Source organism: Triturus cristatus, chromosome 4_1 (assembly GCF_964204655.1).
Source record: "Triturus cristatus chromosome 4_1, aTriCri1.1, whole genome shotgun sequence".
NCBI lineage: Eukaryota > Metazoa > Chordata > Amphibia > Caudata > Salamandridae > Triturus > Triturus cristatus.
The window spans coordinates 292,986,069-293,007,203 of record NC_140585.1 but is presented as its reverse complement, the minus strand read 5'-3'; the positions used below and the strand labels follow the sequence as shown (position 1 = coordinate 293,007,203).

Genomic DNA, 21,135 nt, shown 5'->3' with positions numbered 1-21,135 from the left:
ACAACTTGCACCTTTGATAAGGGTAAGAACCTCATGTATGCGGGGCAAGGGATGCCTGTCCACCCATATGTTTTCATTTGAATCCCTCATGTCAACACACAATCTGATCTCCTTGCTGGACGCCTTGGGGGTAAGAATGATGGGGGCCAACCACTGTGAGCTTTCTATGGGTTCTATTCAATAGAAGGGGGGTCCCTAGGGGTCAGATGGGTAGACAGGGGAAGTAGGGAACAACAAAAGTCAAAGTAAAGAAACAGAACCCACTGCCTACACTAAACTGATATCACTATGCCCAAAATATGGGTCGGGTATATAGAAAAAACCTGGGGCCAGGACAGACTCGGATAGGTAAAAAAGACAAAAAGGATATAACAAGACACAGTTTATTTCAGTGACAATAATCAAAAAATGATACTCATTGCATAAAGGATAAACAATATAGCATACATTCAATTTTATACAATAACAAAAGTCCCACACATAGAACAAACAGAAAAACGATCATTCATTCAAGCATCATACTCATATATAGAACAAAACAGACAGGAATACAAACATAGTACACAATAATTTCAAGTACGATTTAAAAATAGTATAAACACTAAATGAGTTTAGCAAAATAACAATTCAAACTGGCTCGTGCGCTCCCAGTTCATAGGGGCAAATGAAGTCTTCTGATGGGTACGAGAAGACGGAAGCCAACGCACGTTTCGGTGTTTGCCCATACAAGGCTACACCTTCATCAGGGCAACGATGATGGAAGGCGTGTGGGACAACACAATAGAGACCTGTTGTGCAATCATAAGACAAAGGAAAGACATCAACGAATAAAAAAAGGTTTTTTTTGTAAAAACATTCTATTCAAAATGGTTTCACATCAAGGGATCTCCTTCAGCACTCTCTAGGGTACAATGAGGAGCTAAAGTCAGAGAGGGGGCTAAGGGATGAGATTCTAGGATACGAGTCAAGGAGGCCCAGGGTTCAAAGATAAAAAATAATAATAGTCAGATAACAAAAAAACAAACTGGAGGGTTGCTTACAGATGGATGAGACCGAGGTGCACCCAAAGAATTGGAATCTAGATAGAGTAGTAGTAACCAAAATACCAAGGAAAGACAGAGGAACACCAGAGATGCATGAAGGATGATATCAAGAAAAGGGGGGGTGGATATAACCAGCCAATCACCAAGAAATAATAAAAGATAGAAGCGCTGGGGGAACTCAATGGGAAAAAAAAATCTAAACCAAGTTTGATAAGTGCCAAGAGCACAATACCTTTCAATCAAGAGTGCTTAATACAAATCTTCTCTTCAAGGTAGGGTTGGGAGAGCAATACATAAGCATCAATATAGAAAAGCACATCAGTTCTATAGAAAAAAGAGAAAAATTGGGGGGGTAAAATAACCAGAAGGGCGATAAACACAGTCCAAAGGGCAAGAGGGTACAGATGAGAAAGGAAGCTACGGCTAACGAATGAGTACAAATAATAGGAACGGCTTACCCAACACTGGATCCGATAGGTTGCGATTTTAGGAGACGGCCAAAAGAAGACTGCTGGTCATAGATTTAAAGCATCAGGGGTCATTCACTTTGAAAAGAGGATATGTGTTTCAAGGGGGGACCAGGACCACCCAAAAAAATTATTCCTGTAGAGAAATGGGCAATAATAAAGAATACGGTCAGCTGACACAAAGTCAAGCGCTGTTATACAAAAAGCTGACTACCATGGGCAAGGTGCTTACCAGACAATGCGAGCCGCCATTAGGCGGGGCGGTAAGCTTAAACACTCAGCACACTGATCCTCGCACTTGCGGCTACTCAGAAGAGAATGGGAGAGATCTCAAATCCGGCCATAGGGTGCAAAGTGTAAGGAAGAGGAAAAAGGGTCTATTTAAAACAATATACAAGGCTGTCAAGAGGGGGGCCGGTACAGCGCAATCAACAGTGGGACAGAGAAGCTAAAGCTGTTCCTAATAATAGAAAAACGCTCAGGTGCTTAGTAGCAAGGTCCAAACATCGGTGCATTGCTCAAACGTATACAGCGGCAACCGGGACTCGGAGACGCGCTTGTCAGGCTGAGAGGTTTTAAACGCCCAAAACACTGCGTGCACTAACATAAGGACAGTTAAGCAAATAAACTGAAGCGAGGGGTATCTTACCTTAAATAGGCACGATACTCGGACGAAAATATAGCAAAAGTGATGAGCCTGGGTACCACACGGGATCAGGACTTAATGATCCGGGATTTTTAAATATAGTGGAGCCAATTCCAAGGCCGAGAATTTGGAATCTCGCGAGGTTATCGAAAGAATCAATATCAAAAGAATAAGCAAATACAGGTTTTCTAGTTAAGGCACTGGGGACAAAAAATTCATTGAAATAAAATAAATAAACGATTATAAAAAAGATTTTGAAAAATAAATAAATAGATAATAGACAAAGATAAACAGATCCCACGAGTAATGAAAGCGCGCAACCGAGATGGAGGGGGCCTGTCAGAGGACTAAAGAAAAACAATTAGGCAGATGAAAAGAGTACTGAAAGGTCATGGAGGGACTACTCATGTTATTGCAATAACCTGTATTTGCTTATTCTTTTGATATTGATTCTTTCGATAACCTCCCCATAGCAATTGTCACCTGGTAAATGATACACTCCCTCCAGGAGTTTTTCTTTATGGATTGTTCTCTTAATCTTACTACTCTCTGTCTGAAGGGTTTGATCAGATAGACATAATTAGCTATATTGAACTCCCTTGCTTGTTACTATATTTATCTGCATTTGCTTTTTTGTTGTCACGGAGAGTTTAAACTTTTCGAACCCACGAGTATGGGGATAACTGTGCCTTTGTTTCCCTTTATCTCACCCCGTTTCAATATGGCCGCCAATGTTTTGGAACCCTATTGCCTCTGCATTCCTAGCCCTTTCTCTGTTTCCCAACCTTGTTAATTCCCGCGAGATTCTAAATTCTCGGCCTTGGAATTGGCTCCACTATATTTAAAAATCCCGGATCATTAAGTCCTGATCCCGTGTGGTACCCAGGCTCATCACTTTTGCTATATTTTCGTCCGAGTATCGTGCCTATTTAAGGTAAGACACCCCTCGCTTCCGTTTATTTGCTTAACTGTCCTTATGTTAGTGCACGCAGTGTTTTGGGCGTTTAAAACCTCTCAGCCTGACAAGCGCGTCTCCGAGTCCCGGTTGCCGCTGTATACGTTTGAGCAATGCACCGATGTTTGGACCTTGCTACTAAGCACCTGAGCGTTTTTCTATTATTAGGAACAGCTTTAGCTTCTCTGTCCCACTGTTGATTGCGCTGTACCGGCCCCCCACTTGACAGCCTTGTATATTATTTTAAATAGACCCTTTTCCCTCTTCCTTAGACTTTGCACCCTATGGCCGGATTTGAGATCTCTCCCATTCTCTTCTGAGTAGCCGCAAGTGCGAGGATCAGTGTGCTGAGTGTTTAAGCTTACCGCCCTGCCTAACGGCGGCTCGCATTGTCTGGTAAGCACCTTGCCCATGGTAGTCAGCTTTTTGTATAACAGCGCTTGACTTTGTGTCAGCTGACCGTATTCTTTATTATTGCCCATTTCTCTACAGGAATAATTTTTTTGGGTGGTCTTGGTCCCCCCTTGAAACACATATCCTCTTTTCAAAGTGAATGACCCCTGATGCTTTAAATCTATGACCAGCAGTCTTCTTTTGGCCGTCTCCTAAAATCGCAACCTATCGGATCTAGTGTTGGGTAAGCCGTTCCTATTATTTGTACTCATTCGTTAGTTGTAGCTTCCTTTCTCATCTGTACCCTCTTGCCCTTTGGACTGTGTTTATCGCTCTTCTGGTTATTTTACCCCACCCCAATTTTTCTCTTTTTTCTATAGAACTGATGTGCTTTTCTATATTGATGCCTATGTATTGCTCTCCCAACCCTACCTTGAAGAGAAGATTTGTATTAAGCACTCTTGATTGAAAGGTATTGTGCTCTTGGCACTTATCAAACTTGGTTTAGATTTTTTTTCCCATTGAGTTCCCCCAGCGCATCTATCTTTTATTATTTCTTGGTGATTGGCTGGTTATATCCACCCCCCCTTTTCTTGATATCATCCTTCATGCATCTCTGGTGTTCCTCTGTCTTTCCTTGGTATTTTGATTACTACTACTCTATCTAGATTCCAATTCCTTGGGTGCACCTCAGTCTCATCCATCTGTAAGCAACCCTCCAGTTTGTTTTTTTGTTATCTGACTATTATTATTTTGTATCTTTGAACCCTGGGCCTCCTTGACTCGTATCCTAGAATCTCATCCCTTAGCCCCTTCTCTGACTTTAGCTCCTCATTGTACCCTAGAGAGTGCTGAAGGAGATCCCTTGATGTGAAACCATTTTGAATAGAATGTTTTTACAAAAAAACCTTTTTTTATTCGTTGATGTCTTTCCTTTGTCTTATGATTGCACAACAGGTCTCTATTGTGTTGTCCCACACGCCTTCCATCATCGTTGCCCTGATGAAGGTGTAGCCTTGTATGGGCAAACACCGAAACGTGCGTTGGCTTCCGTCTTCTCGTGCCCATCAGAAGACTTCATTTGCCCCTATGAACTGGGAGCGCACGAGCCAGTTTGAATTGTTATTTTGCTAAACTCATTTAGTGTTTATACTATTTTTAAATCGTACTTGAAATTATTGTGTACTATGTTTGTATTCCTGTCTGTTTTGTTCTATATATGAGTATGATGCTTGAATGAATGATCGTTTTTCTGTTTGTTCTATGTGTGGGACTTTTGTTATTGTATAAAATTGAATGTATGCTATATTGTTTATCCTTTATGCAATGAGTATCAATTTTTGATTATTGTCACTGAAATAAACTGTCTTGTTATATCCTTTTTGTCTTTTTTACCTATCCGAGTCTGTCCTGGCCCCAGGTTTTCTCTATATACCTGACCCATATTTTGGGCATAGTGATATCAGTTTAGTGTAGACAGTGGGTTCTGTTTCTTTACTTTGACTTTCTATGGGTTCTATCACCCCTTGTGACAAATGTCTGTCTAACTCGGCTTGGAGGGGTGTTTGCATCATGTGTGGTACGGGCCTGACTTTGTGAGCCACTGGTCTAGCGTTGGTCTGAAGCTTGATGGAGTGTTGGTAGTTTTTTAGTAGCCCTAGCTTATCAGTAAAGACTTTCTGGAAATCATTACACACCTCTGTGCCCCCTACTGACGGATCTACTAACTGAACTTGGTCAGGACTATTAGGGTCTAACTTGATACCCAGTTCCCTTTGATGTTTCCATCCTAACATGTTGGATCCCTTCTGCGTGATGTAGGTTTTACCAACGGTACTCCTCCCTTGAACCATATGTTCATGGTAGTCATACTTATCAAGGGCATGGGGTCACCATTATAACCCCCTGGATGAATGTCAGGAGGCTGCATGTCTTGTTGCCACAAGGGAAACAGTTTAGTAAACATCTCCGCTTCCACCAAAGTATGGGGTGAGCACGAATCTGCAAAGACGGTCACCTCTCTCTTATCCAAAGTGATAGTACAAGACGGGAAATCAGTAGTTTTATCTGAGCTTTGCAGTTGAAACACATGTTTGGTTGCTTGTGTAGGTTCTTGTTCAATGGACATTACAGCTTTGGTACGTTGATCTCTACAGACCCTGGCCTCTACAGACCCCTTCTTCTGCATTTGTGACACGTGACTGATCTGGCTTGGCACCCTACATAGTTAGCCAGATGACTGGGGCTCCCGCATCTGTGACATTTAAGCTTGGTGCCTGCGGGAAGAACATTGGGTAACTTACTCTTGCTCTCTTTGTTGACCTCTTGTTTACTTATTACATTAACATCTGCATGTTTGTCCCCATCATCCTTCATAGCTATCATGCAATCTGCAGTGTGCTCAATTCCAACTTCTATCTCTATGGCCTGTTTGAGATCAGGTGGCCATTAAGAGTCTCTCCTGTATTTTAGTGTTGTTGGTGCATTTGACCAACTGATTTCTAATGAGAGAATCTTGTAAGGCTTCAAACTCGCACATGTTTGCCAGACCCTTCAAAGCCGCAACATAAGTTTGATCTTTCTCATACTTGCCCTGTACCCTAGAACAGAACTTGTGTCTTTATAAAACAACATTAATGGTTTTACCAAAATGCTTTTCTAGTCTGTTAACTGCGACTAAGTATACATTGTCATCATCGTCACTATCTTCATCCGCTTCTGCAGATGCTGAAATGTTATTTGAGGTTTTTGCAGTCTTCAATCCCTAAGTTATGAAGTAGGGTATGCAGTTAACGCAAGGACAAGAATCTCTGCCCACCAATTGCGATTAGGTATGACTCCATCAGTCCAAACCATTGTTTCCACGGTAAAAGGGGCTTCCCCACTTCACTGAGGAAAGGGGGAGGTTGAGACATATTTGTAGTGGCCATATTTAACTATGCCTTGCCAGTACTACGTAAGTGGGAGTACAGTGAGAAAAAACCCTAAACACGAACACTAGGTTGACCACTGCGGAGACTGGCTCCCACACAGTGATAGTAAGCAAGCACAGGCCGTGCCCGTCAGCGTGAGGTGGGAGCAGTGCTGAGGGAAGGACTCCTCATTGAAGGACTCGTCTCACAAAGCTGTGCCCGTCCGCGTGAGGCAGGTGGCTTAGTGGCGGTGAAAACTGGATTGGCAACATCAATTTTAAGTGAAGTGTCAGCAGTGCCTGCCAGCGTGTGAAAACGGAGACAGGAGTGTGGAAAAAATAGATGTTGAAATAGCACTGTAATGGGCCTTGGAAACAAAGATAGACTGCAGTGTCAGCTGTGCCTGCCAGCGTGTAGAAGACGGAGACAGGCGTGAGGAAAGGGTTAAGGCTTGACGATGCTAGATGATGTAACCTCAAAAGGGTTACAGTAACCCATCTTCTCTTCCAGGAACGCCTACAGAGGCCGTCCCTACGCTGCCCCGCCTCAGGAAACAGACGGGATGGAAGACGGAGACAGCAAGTAATGAAGGAAGGAGCGCCAGAGCCTGCCGATCACATGAAGAACGACACTCCAGGCAGAGACCCGCTCCCTCGTCAGGAACGGCAGTCCTCAACTCCGCGGCGTACTGTGCTGCGGAGGCTGGCCCCCTCATGCCGCGCAGCGGGCGCAACAACGGCAACACGAAAAGGAGCCTGGCTTCCACACCTCGCAGCAGTTTACTTCAATATGCCACAGCAAATGTTTCTCAGCGGCAGTGCTCTATCCTTCAGAACGGCGGCAGAAGGTACGGATAATCAGGCTGGTTCCAACACACCGCAGCAGTCGCCTCAAATTTGCCTTAGTGACTGCTTCTCAACGGCGGTGCGCTCCTCTTCGCACACAGCAGCACAAAGCCAAGACAATAGCACCCTGCAGACGACAGTCCCAAAAACGATAAATATGCAGGTACTTCACTTCACTCACAAACGTGAGATTCCCCACAACAGTCTCGAACCAGCACTCCTCAGGACCCTCTCTCACAGCAAATGGCACAGACGTACAACTATAGAGGGCCTCCTCGGTACTGGCAGCAATCCGGATACAGATGATCAGCACAAGTTGCAGCACGAACTTGAGTAAGGTAAATACTTTTTTCTGTATCTTATGACATGCTCTTTGTTTCTTGGTTGTTTAAAATGCAAAAAAAAATATTTTAAAAAAAAGAATGCATTTATGAACTGTCACTGGATTACGTATTGGGGGTGATGGTGAACCGTCCCCACACAGTTGTTCATCGTCAATGTTACAAAGAAAAAGACGAAGCGCAGTAAGTGAAGAGTCTTCTTTATTCGTTCCTTTCACCATCACAGGATCCAGTCAGCTGGAGTCAGCTGTGGAATGTTCATCACATTACAGATTGGCATGTACCAAGAGGTGGAGGGAAGGGGGGTGACGTGGCATACCAAGTACAGATTAAAACAGCTGCTATAGGAGGAGGAGCCTAGCGCGCAACCAAGATGGCCGCGTAGGCACAGGGCTCCTGAGGGCCTCCACGACCTCTCACGTCTATCCTGAATATATCCTGATTCTATCGACGGGCTTCTAAAGGCGAACATATGCGGAGGTGATATCCGTTGTCCAAATTCAAATTGGACTTCAGGAACCGGGATAACATCGAATTCAAGTCTGCGGCCTACTCCTGACCTTGCCTCGGATTCGAGTTGGCGTGGTGCCCGGGTAGAAAGTGAACAACAACGGCCTGCAGGACCCGGGCCGGTGCGCACCCCCTACTTTCACTTTCGGTTTCGGGTCTCCTCGCTGAAACTGACGGAGGGACCCCGGATTGTCAGCATGCATTGCTAGTGGGAAGATCGGGTATCCTGCCTGAATCTTGGACCCTAGTCTGGACCGCCTTTCGTGATCGCCGAGGCTCCCTAGATCGGCTCTCCGAGGATCACTAATCGTGTTGGTGGACGGTGGCCTTGGCGACCATCAGACAATGGCGGCTAGATTGGACGGCGACAAGCAAAAATCCAAGACGACTAGGCGGGGAGCTCATACCCAAGCTAATAACATGGACCGCTATACCCAGCCAAAAGGATCTCCTAGTGGCCTGCATAAGTCACCGGAGAGATCCAAGGATGGCCCGGGACCGTCTACTGAGTTAACATTGCAGGACGTCATGGGCGCCATCGATGAGATGAAAGCAGCAGTCGGCCAGCAATTCGACACCTTGGCCCATAAATTGGACACGGTTTTGATCGACGTTAAACTTCTCAGAGCGGACCTTTCACAAACGAATGAGAAGGTCAAATCCTTGGGTCTGACAACGTCGAGTCTGGCACGTGTCTGACCTGCAAACCGAGGTTCGTAATCTGCGGACGTCCAATGATTTGTCTGTCCGTCGGCTGGAGGATTTTGAAAGTAGGGCTTGGCGGAATAATGTGCGCATAATTGGGGTACCGGAGAAATCGGAGGCCCCTGCGGCTGACCTCTTCGTGGAAGACCTCGTGATCAACCATCTCGCACCCAAGGGGTTGAGTAAATTCTTTGCGGTCGAGCGGGCCCATAGAGTTCCGGGTGGTAAGCTGAAACCGGGCGCTCCCCCACGGCCACTCATTGCCAGAATTTTTCATTTCAGGGACAGAGACGCTATCCTGCAGGCCTCAAGGGTGAGTGGGCCGACGAAGTTTGAGAACACTACTATAAGCTTCTACCCGGACTTTACGCAATCGGTCCAAAAGCAGCGACAGGGGTTCATGGGTGTTAAACGGCGACTGAGAGACATGGACCTGAAATATGCGATGCTCTTTCCGGCCAGGTTGCGAGTTCAGTTTGAGGATCGGACATATTTTTTCGATCGGCCGGAGGAGGTAGGAGATTTGCTTGATACCCTGCCCCAGCGAAGAAGTCGGGAGGGACCGACCGAGGAGAACGGAGTAGGCCTGGCTGGACAGGAATAGACTTTGGTTCCCGGTGACTGAACATTGCGATGACACTTCCATATTTTGGTTCGCTGTTTTTACTCAGCGCCTTATCCTAACTGCCCGGGGTTGTGGGGTGCTCAGTGAGGCTCTTTCCTCCTCTGGGGTTTCCCCATTTTGTAGCTTAGTTAATGCTAGGGCGACAGGCACACTGCAAGTTGGGGGGGCTACACGGGCTCACGCAGGGGTGCAGGGAGGGGGGAGTTGTAACGGGAATGTTGGAGGGGAGGGGGGAGTCGGGGACTGTTTGAATGTTCTACAAGGCAACGTAACGCTACACGACTGGTGGTCGGGTTCGTGGACTCTGGGGGGGGAGTTGTGCGCGGGGTTGGGATGGGGGGTAGGGGATTGAGAGTACTTTCGTGGAATGTAAATGGCTTGGGGGATAGGATTAAACGTGGAGTAGTGCTGCAGTTCTTGAAACGGCTGTCGCCAGACATTGTCTTTCTACAGGAAACGCATCTCATTGGGAATTCTTGCCATGCTATGAATAGGCGGGGGTACCGTCTTGTTGCTCATTCTGGTTTCACTTCTGGCTCGCGGGGGGTGGGCATCTTGATCAGAGCCTCTCTCCCGTTGGAGGTAGACGACGTGATTCATGATCCTAGAAGGCGGTATGCTGCACTTGTAGGCCGATGGGAGGGCAGAACCGTGTCGCTTGTTTCTGTGTATGTCCCACCGGGGTTGCAGGCCGTAACTTTCGCTGATTTGGGGCGAATGGTCTTGGGGCTCCCGGGGGGGGTTCTGGTGATGGGGGGCGATTTTAATTCTGTCGTATCCGGTAGGGCGGATCGTCACCCTCCCAGGGACCTCCCGGGGGCACAGGCCTGGCTGAGTGGGTTTATAGATACCCTCGGGCTGATAGATTGCTGGAGACTGATGCCCCGGGGCAGGCGCAATACACTTTCCACTCAGGGGCTCATGGCAGTTTATCGAGACTGGACTATGTCCTTATGCCGGCGGCCCAAGCTGTGATGATTAGGGAAGTAAGACATCTGGCCCGGGGTATTTCTGATCATTCCCCCCTGCTGCTGCGCATTGAGGTCGTTCCCGGGGCTGAGGGGAGGGTAGCACCGATTAATATCTGGTACCTGCGTAATCCTAAAATCCGGGCGGACCTGGTCAAGTCCCTTGAGCGCTATTTCAATGAAAATGTGGGGTCTGTGTCATCTGCTGTCTCGTTGTGGGAAGCCTTCAAAACAGTGATCCGTGGGCAGGCACTTTCTCTAATCTCCCACTCCAAGAAAAGCAAGACTGAAGAGGTGGTTTGCCTTGAAAACGAAATAGCCAAGTTGGAAGGGGACCTGGAGTTGGGTGTTACGAATGATAAGTTGCATGTTCTCAGTCTCAAGCAGCTTGACTATAAAGCGTTGGTTACTGATGCTGCCAAGGTGATGAGTAGGGAGCAACAGGGGCGCTTATACAATGTGGGGGATAAGGCTGGAAAATTGATTGCATGGTTGGACAAGAAGGAGAGAGCGAGTCGAGTGGTGCCGGTTATTGAGAGAACGGATGGCGTGCGTGTGACTGACCCTGTGGAAATTGTTGAATGTTTCGCGACTTATTTCCGTGAGGTGTATTCTCCAGTCTCGGATGGCCTTGAGGATGGCTCTCATTTGTTGCTGAGAGACATTGCGTTGCCGTCTTTGTCAGAGGCGGACAGCGTACTGATGGATGCGACGTTGTCGCCTGATGAGATTGCTTTGGCTATTCGCTCGGTCGCTTCTGGCAAGGCCATGGGTCCCAACGTCCTTCCCATTGAACTGTATAAGCTGCGCCCAGACAAGATGGCGCCTCATCTCCGCGACATGTTCCTTGAGGCACGTGACGTGGGCTCCCTCCCCTATGATCAGCGTCTCGCTACAATAGTCGTGATTCACAAGGAGGGGAAGCCACGGGATCGGTGTATTTCTTACAGGCCCATCTCATTGTTAAATGCTGAGCCTAAAATTCTGGCTAAGGTTTTGGCTAATCGTCTGGTTAGGGTCGTTGGCGTCACATGGAGTGCTCGCCAGAGCGGCGCACATACGTGAACCGGCCGTTTTGGCGTCCTTGGATGCCACAATGGCGTTTGATACCCTAGAATGGCCGTATCTTTGGGCGGCGCTCGCGAAATTTGGTTTTGGCCCCGGGTTTATCGGTTGGGTGAAGTTGCTGTATGAGGAACCGTTGGCTCAGGTAGTGGTGAATGGCAGAGCGTTGGCGCCCTTCGAGTTGGGAAGAGGCACGCGGCAGGGTTGTCCATTGTCGCCCCTCCTCTTCGCACTTGCATTGGAGCCTCTGGCTGCCTGGTTACGATGGGAGCCCTCGTTGCGCGGCATTAGGTGGACGCCTGAATTTAAGGACCGCATCTCTTTATGCGGACGACATTCTCCTGTACCTCACATCTCCTCGGCAGTCTTTGATTGTACTAGTCGATGTTCTGACCTCATTTTTTCGTAACTCCGGTTTGGTCATCAACTGGGCCAAGTCGTGTGTCTATGCTCTCTCTGGGGATGCTCCTCTCCTCCCGCGTGGCTGCCCTATCCAGATTTCGCAGTCAGGGTTTAAGTACCTGGGGGTATTCATATCCTTAGACCCTGTGGCCCGTTATGAGCGGAACTTACTCCCCCCACTCCAACGACTGAGGGCCGACGTCTGGAGGTGGCGACGGCTCCCGCTTTCGCCGCTCGGACGCGCGGCGCTGTTTAAAATGATGTCGCTACCACGATTCCTATATGCACTGCAAAATACACTCGACGTCATACCGGCCCGCTATTTCCGTGAGGTGGAGAGCTTGCAGAGGCAGTTGTTTTGGGACGGGCGATCGCGAATCGCTCTTGCAAAATTGACACTCCCTTGGTATGATGGGGGTATTGCACTCCCCGATATCAAACGATACTATTGGGCGTCCCAATTGGCGGCGGTGAACCACGGGATGTATGGACCGGCCCTGAACCCGGCGTTCCAGATGGATAAAATGCTATTGCCTGGGGGGGATTATAACAGAGCACTCTATTCGAAGTCACCTGGTGTGCAGTTGACAGGCCCAACCAAGATAGCAGTACGTGTGTGGCATGCTGCTAATGCCGCGATGGGTTGGAAGGACCGCCTGACTCGAGCGACCCCACTGTATGCTTCAGAAGGGCTGGGCTGTTTGTGGAGAACTAAAGGATTTGAGAAATGGGATATGATTGGCATCTGTAAGGTGAGTGATCTCTGGGTGAAAGGGTAGTTTAAAACGTTTGAAATGCTGAAAGCGGAATATAAGCTGAGCGATAGGGAGTACTTCCGGTATGCTCAGGTCCGTCATGCGTTGTGCTCGGTTTTCCCTGATGCTACTGCTATCCCGGAAAATTCCCCCCTGGAGGACAGGGTGCTCGATGGCTACGTGCCTGACAGCACAATCTCCTTGATCTATAAAAAACTCATCAACGACCGGGCGGACCTGTTGACCTGCTTGAGGGAGATCTGGGTGGCTGACGGTTTGGAATTAGATGATGAGGACTGGGTCTCGGCAATAGCCTCCCCGAGGGAGGTGGCAATTCCGGCCCGCCTTCGGTTCGTACAACTCAAGATACTCCATAGAGTGTATGTCACTGGGCCCCGCCTGATGCGCATGGGTCTCTCCGTGGATGGGATGTGTAGGCGTGGCTGTGGTTCGCTGGGTACTTTCCTTCATGTTATATGGGAATGTCCTGAGGTGGCTCGCTTTTGGCGTCGGGTGCATGCTGTAATGGAAGAGGTCACCCATGTTGCTCTGCTGCCAGAAGCTAGGAGATGCCTGCTGAATGTGTGGGAGCCCAACGATTATAATGTGGCGCAGACGCAGTGGGCGACTTTGGGTAATATGGTGGCTAAACGAAACATCGCACAGTTGTGGGGTTCCCAGAGGTCGCCCACGGTCTCGGTGTGGAAGGAGAATATGGATTGGTGCATGTTTAGGGAAAAGACGGTGTATGTAGCGAGAGGCAAGCCTAGGAAATGGACTGGGGTGTGGGGTCCGTGGAATTCTTATCGCGGAGACATCTGTGCCCCTCCCCTGTCTATTGTATCGGATGTTTCTTTGTCCCCCTAGCTGACCATTCCTCACCCGTTAGGTTATGAGTAGGTTACAGTTTGATTTTTCCTCTGTTCCCAGGCCCCCCTCCCTTCTCTGCCGCAGGTCATTGATTTCCTACCCCGGGGAGCACGTCCTGATATTCACACTGTTTATTGCCTTGTTTGTGTGTAATGTTTATTAGTTTTAAGTCGAAAATTGGAACCGTATTTCATATTGTCACCTAACTACTGCTTTTGCCTTCACTGGGAGTACTGATGGACTGACGAGATCTTCGGATTGCTCAATCTGTATAACGGTGGAATGATACATCTCGTGCTCATTAGTGGCCGGCCCACGGGGTTGTAGGCCCATGTCTGTAACTCTTTGAAGTCAAATAAAGGTTTCTTTAAAAAAAAAAAAAAAAAAAAAAAAACAGCTGCCATATAGTACAACTCCAAGTCAGGGTCCTCCACATCCCCCCGAGTCCTTGGCTGTTTAAAACATGGTGAGCCCTACCTGCCTCTGCTTATTATCCCACAGATGTTCAACAATAAGGCTATCAATCGTTCTAAAATACTGCAGAGGGATCATCTAGGGAGCTATCATTTTCACAAGTGCAACCCTGCCAATATTGAGCTCCAAAAATTACCCAAAAGTGGACGGCGGGCGGATCCCCAGTTAACAAACGTCGCTCAGTTCCCAAGGGAACCCTACCGAAGGAAGTTCCAAGTGGCGCTCCAGTCAAGAAGCCTAGAGGGTATAACTTGGATTTCGCCGAGTTCAACGTGGAGTCCGGAAACCTCTCCATACGCTTGCATTGTACGTAGGAGTATGGGTACGGAGTAAGTTGGGTGTCTGAGGTACACCAAGGCGTCATCCACACAGAGGGGACTATTTAAGTTAAATGTATTTATATTTCTAATGTTAAAAAGTTTGGGAAATAAAATGTTTATGCATTTTAACATATTTTAAAACCATTTTTAAATTTACCAATTAATGTAACATTATTTTTATATAACTCAATGAATTTGTTTTATTTTGTATTAAGTTTAAAGTACATATTTAAAATTCATTTATATTAATATTTAATGTAAAAAATATTTTAAATATTTGTTCAAATTTAATCAACTTTTAAAAAATGTTCCCTGCATGTTACCAAAAGATCTATACTTTTATATATTTATTTTAAATCTAGTAAAATGAAAACGCTACAGTACTATTAACTATTTTTTGTTTTAGAGAATTTTATTAAAGTCACAGTGAACATAACATGGGTTTCCTTCAAGCCATAACCCTGCCCCACCCCTTTCACGAGAAAAGAAGCATGATTGTTCCACTTTTGATGTAACTGCAAGATAAGAACATCCCACTGTATAGTACATGAAATCATCTTATTCAATTGGGACATCATCTGTCGCCAAGTTCTATGGGTTTCACAAGTCCCCTCTCTCTCTGTGCCAATACCTCTATAGTTTGGCAGATTTGTCAGACAGACGATATCTTAACCAGCTTGTGCAGGCAACCCCTGGACTCGTAGCCAGACAGTTCCAAAAGCATACAGTGGTCTTGTCCCTTTTCCACCGTTCCAAGGATGTGCTAGATGCGTTTCCGCAATCCCTCGGGGTAATCTCTCTTTGTCACCTACAGACCAATATGGAGGAAAGCCTCCTTATATCAGTTTGAGTCACGATCTTCAGTGATATATGGTAATGTGAGCTTGGTTTTAGAGCCTAGCGGACAGCGCAGCACGTACCCTAGCGTTCTCGGCACTCCATGTCACAAGTACTGGAGCACCGGACAGGACCATAAAAGTATGAAGAAAAGCACTGTCTGCATCCCATCCTCAGAGGCTGGCCTGGGAAGTGATTTTTCCATACCTCCAAGCCTGTAGAGAGTGATGTATACTCTGTGCAATTTTCGTAGTTGAATCATTGTTGATTGTGCAGCGATGGCAATGACTTGGGAGGCCCTCCAGCATCTCGCCATAGTCTGTAAGGAAACCAATATTTCTTTCCCATGCCACCCTCAGGTTATCAAAAGTAGCAGGTGAATTATTTGCAATGATACAATATGTAAGGGCGATTTGTTTATGTCTTATCTGACCCATCAATAGTCGGGCTTCTGAAGGATTATGGTCAGGGAGCTCAATCAAGCTTTTAATGCATAGGTGAAGAGCATGCCTAGCCTGCAAATAGCAAAATAATTGACTGCTCTGTATATTAAAGGAAGCGTTCAATTGTGCGAAGGAAACCACGAGTCCCCTCCAGTACCTCCCCCAGCACAGAGATCCCAATCATGTGCCACACCCGAAACCCCTCCAGGTTTACAGTGTCTCCAAGCATAGTGTCCATCCATAGCGTAGTCCCCGTGGTGAGTTGCAGACCAGGGGCACATCGCTAGGGGAGGGGCGACGGGGTCAGGCCCCATATAAATATTTAATTAAATATGTTGTGCCCATGGGCCACCTCTCTAAAGCAAAGGCTGAGTCAGATTGTGGGGAGTTGACCATTAAATGATCACCAAGAGGTGCGCCGCTCAGTAGTAGAGTTGTACGTCGGCATGCATGAAGGTCCCCATCGTAGGGTGATTTATAGATATGCTCATGCTTATGGTTATTCTTGGTGTGTTACCACCCGTCCCCCAAAGAAAGGTCTGTATTACCGACTCCATACGGTTAAAGAAAGCATGGCAGATCTTATACTGGTATTTTTGCTGCTGAAATAGGAGCCACAGTTGCAATACCATTTTGAAGATGGTAGCTCTACCCATAAGAGATAAAGAGAGGTGGGGCCAGAATTTGGTGTCAGCTTGCAGGTCATTTGATGTACAATATTACCTTCCCAAGCCCTATCTTCAACTCCAAAAAAAAAAACCAGATATGTAAAGCCATCTTGCAACAGCGTCACCAATAAAACCCAGTCAAGGTCGTTTGGCCTATTCTGATTGGGTGGACCATCAATTTGGGCCTATTGATAGTGAGGCCCAAAAAGCCACCAAAATGTTTGCAGTATCTGAAGGGCTTGGGTCCCCAATTCCAGTGAAGAAATATCTTAAGGTGATCCGTGTAAAGCGATACCGTGTTCGAGATTCCCACACCCACTCAAAGCTTTTAAGAAGAGCCTCCCCACAAGCAGTTCAATGGCTAGTGCAAAGAGCAAGGGCGAGAGTGGGCGGTGCTCTCTTGTCCCCCCTCTCCACAGGAGATTCCTCCAAGAGCTGTGTGCTAAGTCGGACTCTGGCTCTCAGATCGGTGTGAAGTAGGTGGACATAGCGTATAAAGACATTCCTGAGGTTGGTCTTTTGGAGGATGGTAAATAGATGACCACCAAATCAAATGCCTTTTCAAAATAGACCATGAGATGTGCAAGTCTTTTGGCTAGGGCCAATGGATTGAGCAGTCTGCAAATATTATGTTGAGTGAATCGCCTTGGCATCACCCCATCAATCTTTGTGGACCAACAATCGAATCACCATTAATAGGTGGGTCACCATAACCTTAGCTATCAGTTTCTCTTCTGCATTAATAAGAGAGATAGGTCGGTATGATCCGCACCTCTCTAGGAGAGGCCCAGTGTTTGGAGATCATTATTATGTTGGTGAGTCGCAAATAGCATGGTAGACTGCTGCACCGCAGCTCTACATTCTTGCCTGTGGCGGCGATTCCCCAAATGTTCATAAACCATGGACCATTACCAACCAACTGCCCAACAAATGCAAAGCAAAATTAATAAATTCAGAGCCCCAGCTTCAGGAATCGGAGACAGGTCAGAAAATGAGGGACAGCCTGTTCAGATCCCAGTACTGGGGGGACACTGGGACTATCCTGCTGGCCATGCAAGCTTCTCACTCTGCACTCAAATCTAAAATTGTGGAGGTTGTGATCAAGGTCTCTCTGCTGTGTCAGGATGTCTGGGATGTGGCCCTCAGGGTCACTGAAGCAGAGGGTTGCGTCTCGGAGTTTGAGGATATGGTATGGGAGCTTACATCTACAGTTTCATGTTTCGTAGCATCATTAAAGACTTTTGAAGACCGTGTGGAAGATGACAAAAATAGGGTGGCCTCCATTGTTGTTGGGCTTTCTGAGGAAGTGTTAGAGGCCTCCTCCATTGCTTCAAAACCCATGAAGACTGATCATTTTCTGCTAGCCCCCACCGCCGCACTGAAGACAGCCGCCTCTGTGGAGTAAGTAAGTATGGAGTAGAGGAATGTTCACAGCTATTTGCCCATAAAGCAGACAGTGCAGTCTACAAATCCAAGCGGAGAGTTCAGCCGGTGGCCACACCGCACCGCTGTATTGGTGCCTGGGGCTGCCCTATGCAGGATCTGACAACTGAGGAGTAGAAAGCCAGCCTGGTAATCATCTGGCTGAGGCGGAGAGGCCTAGATGTTGAAGGTGATGTGAGTACCTGGCAGGATGGCCTAGGTGGGTTCTTGTGCTCGCTTTGCCATCGGGTTCTGCATCGCACCCGGGCCTGTGTGGGCCCCCCATCTTGGTTCATAATACTGGGCTTCTATAGCACTCTGCGCCGCCCCTCTGCTTTACAGATTTGCTGATAGATGCTGCACCCATTGGGCAGGTTACGGTCGTGCTACTTTTCATGTCCCTCACCCCACTCATGGTACCAGGAGACTTGAATTAAAGGATAGCCTGTCCCTCCTCCTCCCCCTTCCCCTCCTCACTGGATGAGATACTGCCCTAGGGGCCCTCTAAGGGGACGGTGCCTCTGCTTCCCTCTCTACCCTTGTATAGTGTTTAGAGTGTCACCTAGAGCCTCCCCATACAACTATTGCTTCCTGCAGAGGAAATGTGGCGGGTACCTCCCCCTTTTCCTATGAACAAGACTGATCCGTGCTTATTAGCTGGACACTTGGACTTCATAAAACTTATAGACTTTGATGAACTAGTGGACAGGTGCTCCTGCTCATCCTGACATCTTGAGACCAGCCCTCAGTGGTTCGACTCGGCAGTGCAGGTGGGTTGGCAGCTGCATGGAGTACTTTCTTTCTCAGACCCTCTCCAGGTGTTTGCCCTATGGAAACTTTGCCAGGGGGAGCTGTGGCTGCTCCTATCATTCTTACAGACTCATAATTTACTGCACCTCAGCTCTACAGCTGTGGTGGCGTGACCCCAAACGTCCATAAACCATGGGCTGTGACCAACAAACTGCCACACAAGGGCAATGCAAAATTGATAAATTTGCAACCCTAGCTTCAGGACTCTTTGACAGGTCAGAAAATGAGGGACCGCCTATTCAGACCTTGGGACTGGGGATACTAGAGCCATTCTGCAGGTCATGCAAGCTCTTGCTCTGCACTCAAATCTTTAGATCTCAGAGTTACATCTCGGAGTTAGAGAATATGGTGCAGGAGCTTACATCTACAGTTTCCCGTTTCTCAGCATCATCGAAGACACCGAAGACCTTGGAGGATTGTGTGGAAGATACTGAAAATAGGGCGGCCTCCATTTTTGTTGGGCTTACAGAGGGAGTGGAGGGCCCAATCACTGGAGGTCGTCCTTGAGCAATGGAACACGTCTTGGATGCCCGTGGATCAGCCCTCCACCTGCTTTATTATTGATGGGCCCACAGATCCCTGACACAGAACACCCCACCTCTGTGACCCCTTTTAGCAAAGATCATCAACTACAAAGCAGAGACATGATTGTACATGAGGCTCATGTGGGGGAACTTTTATTTCAATCCCATCATGTAATGATCTTCCCAGATTATACTTTCACATGCTGCAGCTGTGGAAATCATAAGACAAAGTTGAGCAGAAACTCAGGGCACTCATCCTTCAACTTATGCTTATGCACCCAGCTATACTCAAGGTGATTCAAGCCTCTAAATCCCTTTGCTTTGTTACTCCAGAGTCTGCTTGGAACTTGGGTGACAGAGCAGCGATATCTCCGAAGCCACCAAACCCTCCCTTGGGGTTCAACAGATGGTCCGGCGGGCCCGAATCAGACAGAGAAACGTAGGGATTTTAGGGAAACTCGGAGAAGACCGAGGAAAGCATACAAGGCGTAGGTTTCCTTGGACTCTGAGGATATCCATGTCGATCACTCTCAGCAAGACTCACAGCTCATCAGGGCCTGGCTGTCCTTCACGGCACTTAAAATTGGATGCACCTATGAACACTACATCTGTTGTTTAACTCCCCTTAGGATCTACTAATGCTCATCCTTCACCACCAGAATATCCTTTGTTGTGATGCAACTGCATGGATCACATTGGAAGATTTTAGTCAAACTCACACCTAGTTTCTTTTTGTTGGGGGAGCGACAAATGCTTCTGGGTTGAAGTGTGGGATGGGGGTTTGGTGTGGGTATGGTCTTTGTATATCGTTGTTACTGGTTCTGTTTCACACATGTTTTGCACAATATGACAGCCTCACTTTGGGGGCGTGTCACTGTCAGCCCTCAGGCACCCACACACAGACCACCTACTGGGGGGTCCCCATGAACATATACCCACTACCTACTGTCATCCTCTGAAACCATGTATGAGTTTACAACCATGGCCTGGAATATTAATGGTGCAAATGTACCGCGTTTCTCCTCTCTGCAAAATGCCATGCCAAGCTAGTTTACTGCTCCAAGAATCCCATTGATTTGGACACAACTGCACCCTGCCAGCTTGCTACGCATATGATAGGGTGTACCATGCTGGACACACAAGTGTATCCAAGGAAGTCGTAGTCCTCCTTCATAAAGTGTAACAGAGAGAATTTGGGATGTGATACTAGGGCTGCTCCAGGGAATAACCATCATTGGGTGCAACTTCAAAGACTTTGAGCCCTAAGGTGGACTTTAGGGGCGCCAGGGTTCTAGCAGTGGGCTTAAAGGGAAAATGGGTTGGATCGACAGCCTGGTGCTCTGTGACACATGAAGGATATGGAACCCTCATGACCGGTCATATACCCATTTGTCGTCCGCACACAAACTTTGTCCCGCATTGACCTATTGCTACTGCCTCCTGCCAACTTGGTTTGAACATCTGGCTACCTTATTCTACCCTGAGGCATCACTGACCACGCCTCGGTTATACTCCATTTTGGCTTTCTAGGTGAAGGACCTCACCTGATATGGAGACCGGGCGCATGGTGCCTAACAGATACAGTTCACACAGCTTCTTGCTCAGAAAATCAAACATTATGTGAAGCTCAATAAATACTCGGTAACCTCACGGAGCACTCTGTGGGCTGCCGATAAAGCCACATTGTGAAGTATATTCTCTACTGAGGAGGGAAGTTATCCCGAAACCCGAGCCATGTCTCGGGCAATATTTTAAAACCCAGGACATGTATCGGGTCTAGAGATCATCAACAAGTACTCACTTGCACCCACTGGGGTGAACCACTTAAGAACTTCATGCACCAGCTTCCCATGGGGTGACCCGGAGGAGGAGCTAGCGGTGTGTGCTCCATTGCGGTTGTTTATATCCAGATCATATTTAAGGGCCTGTGAAAAGGAGAAATATCAACAAATAAAGGATCTAGAGGCCAGCATTATGACCCTAAAGCAAGCTAGCTGAGTATATCCTACTGAACAGGTGCAGCACTACCTAGCCATTGCGAAGCCGTCCCTCGATGAGGACCGCCAACGGTAGATGGCTTCAGTGAGGATGGTGTATAAATGGGGTGACAATTCATGTAAATTATTATACTGGCT

The 21,135-nt window shown here is 47.3% G+C and overlaps 1 protein-coding gene across 5 annotated transcripts in view; it reads left to right on the top strand.

Moving 5' to 3' along the window:
- Window positions 1-21,135, top strand: part of LOC146854315 (uncharacterized) — a 186,194-nt gene that overhangs the window by 53,771 nt on the left and 111,288 nt on the right. For 3 of the 5 annotated variants that reach the window (XR_014981211.1, XM_085652118.1, XM_085652117.1), the window contains exons 1-3: window positions 2,982-3,090; window positions 3,384-3,507; window positions 3,604-3,748. The exons of 1 other annotated variant lie outside the window; for it this stretch is intronic. The gene's annotated coding sequence lies outside the window, so the exon portion shown is untranslated. Of the gene's footprint in view, window positions 1-2,964; window positions 3,091-3,383; window positions 3,508-3,603; window positions 3,749-21,135 lie in introns of those variants that run through there. One more of the 5 variants, XM_085652116.1, reaches the window with a different exon arrangement.